Below are 8,938 nucleotides of genomic sequence, written 5' to 3'. Positions count from 1 at the left end.
AATATTGGTCACTCTTTAATCAAGGGTACCAAGTTGTGAAAGTCTGCTGTTTACTAGTTCGCAAGTTGTCAGATACATCTGTTTCAAAGATTTTGTCTCTATTCACCTTCTTGTCCAACTGCATTAGGGCTGTTGTTGACCTATCAAAATACTGATGGAACAGGACAACCAGTATTGAGCCCAACCTCTCCGCTTATGTTGCTCCATCTAGAATGGCTTTGTTATACTCTCATTTTCGATTTCCAGAAGTCTCTTCCTATATGAAATGTTAAGCTTATGCATTCTGGCCTTAAGTGAGGGAAGATCCAATTCAAGCCTTAACAAGGCAGATGGTGTCCTGGGGAGAAGGGCTAAAAGTAAGTAAGTAAAAGAGCTCTTATAAAGTAAGTTAGTAAGTAAAACAGCTCTTACAAATTTATTCTGGATACATTCAACTTACTTTGTGTTACCCTGTCCCCATATTTCCTCTTTGTATAACAATTGTGATAGACATTTAGTGGCAAAAATCTTAATTGTGAGACATACCAAGGAACCTCCCTGAAAGTAATAAACTTCTGTTTCTGTTGACTTCAAATCCAGTCTAAAAGTAGCGGGCAGCCGGGTGATGAATCCACACTGGTCCTTAAGCTGATAGCTGAATTTTGACATCAGATGCATCCACAGTATAGAATTAATGCAGTTTGACACCACTTTAACTGCTGTAACTCATTACTGCAAGATCCTGGGATTTGTAGTTTGGTGAGATGCTAGCACTCTTTGGCAGAGAAGGCTATTAGCCTTCTAAAATTACAGTTCATAGGATTCTACAGCATTGAAGGTGACAAGCTGCATTAATTCTGCAGTGTAGATGCACCTTGAGTTGCTTTAAAGGTAAAGGTTAAGGTTTCCCCTTGACATTAAGTCCAGTCGTGTCCGACTCTGGGGGTTGGTGCTCATCTCCATTTCTAAGCCAAAGAGCCGGCGTTGTCTGTAGTCATGTTGCTGGCATGACTGCATGGAGCGCCGTTACCTTCCCACTGGAGTGGTACTTATTGATCTACTCACATTTGCATGTTTTCGAACTGCTAGGTTGGCAGAAGCTGGGGCTAACTGTGGGAGCTCACCCTGCTCCCCAGATTTGAACTGCAAATTCAAATCAGCAAGTTCAGCAACTCAGCAGTTTAACCTGCTGCGGCATCAGGGGCTCCTTGAGTTGCTTTACAAAGGAGAAAAAAGGAGCCCACTCGAGAATTCTCCCTGGGACCGCCTCAAATTTGACCATAATAACGTTGTTTCTAAGAAATTTACAAATGAAAAGACCAAAGGGGAAGAGGACCCACTCCCAAGAACAGCCTTCACAAAATACAATTTTCAAACCTTATATGGTTTGGATAAAGTTTACTTTTTGTTTTGTTTTTTCCTTAAGAAAAAAAATCAACCAGTTGAAATGGTGTTTCTTTATCCCTGCTCAGTGAGATACAATCATCACTTAAAAATTTTCCCAAGAAGCTGTCCCAAACTACACACACACACACACAGAGAGAGAAAGAGGGGGGGGGATAATTAATCATGCTGCTGTTGCCATGTGTAACTGTGCCTTTGTTTTCTGGGCTCTGCAAATTTGAGCACACTCTCTCAGTGCCCAAGGCAGCCGTTTCATTCTAACAACAGCAGCAGCAGCAGCTTAGTGCCTTGGATAAGCTTTGTGCTGCACTTTAAGTTTGGCTTTTGTCAAACCAGTTAGATGTGAGCATTGGCAAATGTGAAAGGGTGATGCAATCTCATTTATCAGCAAGAGTGGCTTACCCTATCATCTACCAAAATTTGAACAAAAATATTCTAGCTGTCCTCTGTAAATGATGACACCATATCCTTCAAAATTTCACAGATGTACATCAAGGCACATGTGACCAAGCAATTCCAGAGTGTGGTCAAGATGACAAAATATTGCGAAAGAACAACCAAGTTGGGAAAGGTTGAAGGACTTTGCTTTTGCCTAACTCTACTGGAAAGTGCAAGACTCCTTATCTAGCTTAACTGTGTGCCAACTATTTTGTATTCTGCATTCAATTTCCAGCCATTGAAGTAAGCTGAGGATAAAGGGGGAAAGTTGGAGGAGGATGAACTGAGACATTTTAAAAGCCATGAACAAGTAGGCTTTCTACCAAACTGGGACAGTCGGAGGGCAAGTAACATACTGTAGCCTCTTTTTGCCTTAAGTTTACTTATCACAGCAGCAGCTGCATTGAAGCTGTTGCCAGAGATCATGGGGAAAGTTGCATAACTTAATCTGAAAGCATAACCATAACTGTAAAGCAGCTGTCAGATGACACACTACAAGCATGGCTTTATCATTTTATTTAGATCATGTTCTGATAGCATACAATACAATTATAGCTCAATATTCCACTTGAATTCACATGCCAACATTCCATGGAGTCATGGGATTTGCTGTTTGGGAGAAGGCACTGAGATTTTGAGTCAGGATGCTCCATTGTCTAACCGCAAACTCTAGAACTCTATAGCAGTTAAGTTAAATTAAATTAGTAGTGTTATTTTTATTCAGTGGCACCGGGAAAGGACCACTGAAACCTTCCAGTGGACTGTAAGTCCCAGAGTCCCTTGTCAGCACTTGGGTATGCTTGCTAAGGTGATGGGACATACAGTGCTACATTAGCTGGAGAATTGCAGTCCAAATGTTTAGAAGAAATTGCTTTAAATGTCTGATATTTTCCCCCTACTAACTGACAATCAGTGGAGTGGCTTTAGTATAGGTGTAATATGCTCACCCCTAGATGTTCCCTTAGCCAATCTGGCTACCATATTTTGAACTAATTGGACCTTCCAAACTTGGTATAAAGACTTAGGATCTTATCACATGGAGGTCCTTAAGCCGGGGGACAGCAGGGGAATTCATCAGGCAGTGGGGCGAATCTGTGGGGCAGTGTGGGAAACCATCAGGCAGCACCCCGCATTGCTCCCTTACCATCTGACCACCATTTCACACCTGCCCCCAGTTTCATCCAGCACTGGCCACAGCTTAGTCTATGAGAACACAGGCAGTCACCTAAGTTCTCAGGACTGCCTCTAAGCGCACTGCTGAGATGCAGCATGCACAGATCCAGGACAAAGTCCTGCTGGAAGTAGCCCCACATCAATGATGGGCTCTGTCGGGTTCTGTCTTGATTGTGTCTTGGCAGCATCCAAGGATGGGGCTTTCCCCCGTGTGATAAGGTCCTGAATCTTAGTAACTTTTCAGCTGATGTAAAAATGTCCCAGTTTCTCTTTCTTTGTGCATTTCCCCTTTTGTTTTCAGTTTGCTTCAGGTAGTACACACTAAATTCACAGAAAGTTGCATCCAAACTCAACAAAGGACAAGAAAAGGTTGTAGGGGGAAAAAAAGTCAAATTACAGGTGGATGGATTTTGTCAAGGAAGCCCACAGTTCTGACTCAGAGCTCTTCATACTATAGCCTTTTTGAGGTTTGTAATCATGGAGTCATAAGTTAAAACCAACTTGATAGTACCCAACAACATCTTACCAGATGTTATCAGAGCACCCTAGGCAAAAGGTCTTGCCAAATCCTTTTAACTGAGGTAGAGCTAAAGGAACCCTTCTCTCTATTCTCTGGTGTCAGAATGCTTTTAATCCAGGCATGTGCTTTGTATAAACTGATCCCCCCCCCCCCGCCCTTTTTTTTTATAGTTCTGGTTCATACCAGCTTGTTTAGTTGCTCAATACAAACCTGCAACCTGCTGGTTGAAAAGAAAACAGCAACTGATTTAAGTTTTCTGAAGAAGAGGAAGAAGAAAGAGAAGGAATAATTGATATCTGTTTGCTTTGCCTGTGATGTTTCCGTTTGTCCAGCAAGGTCTATTTTGCATATCTATCCCAGCTCTTTGGGGTGAGAGCACTTGCAGTGAAATGAAAATATAACATGTATACTTCTAGAACATGGCCATACAGCCCGGAAAACATACAACAACCCAATATAACGTGCTTACATGGATTAAGACAAAGAAATGTTTAGTATAAGCTTTCATAGAGTCAATCAACTCCATCAGATGCATCCATCTGATAAAATAGACTCTATCTAGGGAAGTTTATGCTACACACATCATTCTCTCCGTTAAAAGGTGTTAATGATATTTTTTGGCTTATTGATTAAGACTAACATGACTATACAGTAGAGTCTCACTTATCCAACATAAACAGGCCAGCAGAACGTTGGGTATTATCTTGGATAATAAGGAGGAATTAAGGAACAGCCTATTAAACATCAAATTAGGTTATGATTTTACAAATTAAGCACCAAAAATCATGTTATACAACAAATTTGACAGAAAAAGTAGTTCAATACGCAGTAATGCTATATAGTAATTGCTGTATTTAATAATAATAATAATAATAATAATAATAATAATAATAATAATAATAATAATAAAAATAATAACCCCCCAGAGGTGCCACCTTGACGTGGTGGGGGGGCTTAGCTGCTCCAATGATGACTGAGGGCTGTGCTGGCGGTAGTGTAACTACCGGCAGGTCCAACCAAGCCAGAGAGGCCTCAGCTGAGGAGCACAACCAAGAGCACCTAACCCATTAGCATTATGGAGAATCAAACCCAAACGAAGTCTATACTGGCTTGGTCGTCGCCCAGGATAAAAAGGACCGCGGTGGATGCTGCTGATTCTGGACATCCATCGACAAGTGGGCTACGGAATCATCAAAACCCAAATGAACAGTCACAGAAGCGGCAAAAATATACAATGCCAGAAAACCGCACAATTATGAAATGCTACTACAAATCTGAACCTCAAAGGCGTGGCTACCAAAAAAGGATGCATCAGCTATGGAAACAAGAGTACCCTGACTCACAGATAACAGAACCCCGACTGGCTGACCAACGAAGATTCATAATCAGAAACAAAGTGTTCAGTGAAGTTGAACTTGAAGAAATCCAGAAAATTTGCAAAGTAGATTACCATCAGACCACAGCACAGACAGCAGCAGAGACTCCAGCAACACTTGGAATGGTGGAACAGATTCAACCAGAAGAAAGTGTGGAGCTTTTGCAAGAATTTGAAGAACCAGCACTTGAAACATCTGCTGAACCGCCAGGAACCTTGACAGCAAGACAACAAGAGCTCAAGGATAAGATCATGGCTCATGCTGCAGCAAATGCAATAAGAAAGCGGCTCCCAACTCTAAAAACAGTGCCCAAGAGACACCTGGCGCCTCTCATGAAAGATGTGAATGCAGTACTCTCCACTGTCCAAATAACATCAATTTAACAAACAAACCAGTTTGCCTACAGTGCAGCAGTGATAGTAACAGAAAAACTTGGGCTCCTACAACCAAGGCAGCCCCAAAGAAAATCGACTGGAAAACCAAAGTGGAAGGTCAGGCTAGAGTTGAAAATCAAGAAACTTAGATCAGATGCAAGTAACCTGAAAAATATGAAAGAGAGGAAACTGAAGAATGACAAAATCAAGCAATACCTGATCCGAAAGTACTGGCTGAACACCAGAAAAATTGAAGAAGCTTTGGAAATCGTGAAAGAACAAATTACAGCAACAGCCAGAAAAATTGAAAGGTATGAAGCCAGAATCATCCAGTACAGACAAAATCAACTGTTTCAATCAGACCAAAGACGGTTCTACCAGAGTCTGAACCAAACAACAGACACAGTAACCATAAAGCCAGAGAAAACTGCAACAACAAAGTTCTGGAAAGAACTTTGGGAAAATAATAAAAACTACAACAAAAACGCTGGGTGGATAAAGGAGTTTGAAGGAAAATTCTCACAGAACAAAATGGAACTGATGGAAATAAAAACTGAAATGATCAGCAAACGAGTGCAAAAAGTCAAGAACTGGACATCGCCTGGTAGTGATCAACTTCATGGATTTTGGCTCAAACGTCTGATTAGTTTACATGGAAAAATGGCCCAACAATTCAATGAGATGCTGCAGAAAGGAAGTATCAGTGAATGGCTAACAACTGGAAGAACATACATGATACAAAAGGATCCAGCAAAAGGAGCAGCACCAGGAAACTACAGGCCAATAACATGTCTGCCCACTATGTTTAAACTACTGACTGGCATCATAGCTGACAGAATTCAAGACTATCTTGAAGAAAAAAACATCTTGCCAGATGAACAGAAAGGCAACAAACGGAAAAGCAGGGGCACAAAAGACCAGTTATTGATTGACAAAATGATTCTGGAGAACTGTAAGAGCCGAAAAGCTAATCTTCACATGACGTGGATTGACTACACAAAGGCCTTTGTCTCACTCCCACACAGCTGGATCATCAAGTGCCTGGACGCCATCGGGATTTGTAAAACCGTTGGCACCTTCATTGAAAACATGATGGAGCACTGGAAAACTGAACTGTTTGTTGGAAATGAAAGCTATGGACATCAGGAGAGGAATTTTCCAGGGAGATTCATTGTCCCCTCTGCTTTTCATTATCGCCATGATCCCTCTGTCAACAATCTTACAAAAAACAAATCTCGGCTATCAAACATCTAAGAATTCTCACAAAATTTCACATTTGATGTACATGGATGACCTGAAGCTATATGGGAAAACGGAAACTGAAATCCAGTCTCTGACCAACACTGTCCGAATTTTTAGCACTGATATCAACATGGAGTTTGGTTTGGACAAATGTTCGACAGTGGCATTGAAGAAGGGAAAAATCATTGAAAGTGAGGGCATAAATATGCCCAATGGCCAAACAATAAAGTGTCACCAGCCAGAGACCTATAAATATCTGGGCATACTACAGCTGGACAACATCAAGCATGAACATGTGAAAACTGTGGTCAGCAAAGAATACACACAAAGGGTCAGAAAAATTCTCAAAAGCAAGCTCAATGGAAGCAACACCATCAAGGCCATAAACACCTGGGCCATACCTGTCATAAGATATACTGCTGGCATTATAAATTGGACACAGGTGGAACTGGACAATTTGGACAGAAAAACAAGAAAACTCATGACCATTCATCATTCCCTGCACCCTCGCAGTGATGTTGACCGGATATATCTGCCTAGAAGATCAGGGGGCAGAGGACTCTTACAAGTAAAACAAGCAGTCAAAGAAGAAGAACATGCCCTGGCAGAATATGTCAAGCAAAGTGAAGAACCTGCTTTGATTGAAGTCAAAAATCAGAAACTCCTCAAAACACAGCAGACAAAAAACCAGTACAAGAAAACCGCACTACAAACTAGAGCTGACAGCTGGCACAACAAAACACTGCATGGAAAGTTCCTTGACAAAATTGAAGGAAAAGCTGATAAGGAGACGACCTGGCTCTGGCTCACAAATGGGACCCTGAAGAAGGAGACAGAAGGCCTGATCCTTGCAGCCCAGGAGCAAGCCATCAGAACAAATGCAATTAAGGCCAAGATCGAAAAATCAGCTGATGACCCAAAATGCAGACTGTGCAAGGAAACCGACGAAACCATTGATCATATCCTCAGCTGCTGTAAGAAAATCGCACAGACAGACTACAAACAGAGGCACAACTATGTGGCCCAAATGATTCATTGGAACTTATGCCTCAAGTACCATCTCCCAGCAGCAAAGAACTGGTGGGATCACAAACCTGCAAAAGTATTGGAAAATGAGCACGCAAAGATACTGTGGGACTTCCGAATCCAGACTGACAAAGTTCTAGAACACAACACACCAGACATCACAGTTGTGGAAAAGAACAAGGTTTGGATCATTGATGTTGCCATCCCAGGTGACAGTCGCATAGATGAAAAACAACAGGAAAAACTCAGCCGCTATCAGGACCTCAAGATTGAACTTCAAATACTCTGGCAGAAACCAGTGCAGGTGGTCCCAGTGGTGATGGGCACACTGGGTGCCGTGCCAAAAGATCTCAGCCAGCATTTGGAAACAATAGACATTGACAAAATCACCATCTGCCAACTGCAAAAGGCCACCCTACTGGGATCTGCACACATCATCAGAAAATACATCACACAGTCCTAGACACTTGGGAAGTGTTCGACTTGTGGTTTTGCGAAATGAAATCCAGCATATCTATCTTGTTTGCTGTGCCATACAACGTCGTTGTGTTGATAAAAATAATAATAATTTAAAAAACTTTATTTATACCCTGCCACCATCTCCCCACGGGGACTCGGGCGGCTCACATGGGGCAAGGCCCAACTAGCACAATTTACAAAAACAACAGCATAAATACATTAAACAATATACAAAAAATAGTAAAACACAGTAAGACAATAAAACAAGAGTTAATACAGCAGTATTTACAAATTTAGCACTAAGATATCATGATGTATTGAAAACATTGACTACAAAAACATTGTAAAAGGCAGACTGCGTTGGATAATCCAGGACGTTGGATAAGTGAATGTTGGATAAGTGGGACTCTACTGTATTTTGAATGGATTAAAATAGTTTTCAACCCCAGGTTGAGAACCACTGTGCTACATGAAGTAAAAAAAACAAAAAAAAACAAAAGAGAGGGGAAGCGATATGGTAGGAGTCAGCATAATGCCGGTAAGTAGCCACTATTCCACATCGTGGGAATATTGCAGGATACTGACTTATATGCAGTTCTGTCCCATGTGGAAAATGAGTGAGTGGGAAAGGTTAGGTCCAATACATTCATGTTTGATTCAGTGGTTTCCAGATTTTAAAGCAGGGGGTAGGAAACATTGTGAGAAGTTGCTGAATTGTCCCCTGACTATGCTGGCTAAAGCTGATGGAAGTTGTAGTCCAACAAGACCTGAAGGTATGCTGTTGCTCATCCCTGACTTAGAGGCATTTTTTCATTTCAGTTATCTTTAGCTCCACTAGCCATTCTGTAACACCTTCTTTCCCTCCTTTCTTTTGCTGCAAATTGTGTCTTTTATTATATGCTCAGCTGATAATTCCTGATATAATCTGTTGTGCTGGGGAAAAATAG

The sequence above is a fragment of the Anolis carolinensis genome, chromosome 2 (assembly GCF_035594765.1).
Source record: "Anolis carolinensis isolate JA03-04 chromosome 2, rAnoCar3.1.pri, whole genome shotgun sequence".
Taxonomy (NCBI): domain Eukaryota; kingdom Metazoa; phylum Chordata; class Lepidosauria; order Squamata; family Dactyloidae; genus Anolis; species Anolis carolinensis.
The sequence above is the reverse complement of the archived record's forward strand: the minus strand, read 5'-3'. Positions refer to the sequence as shown.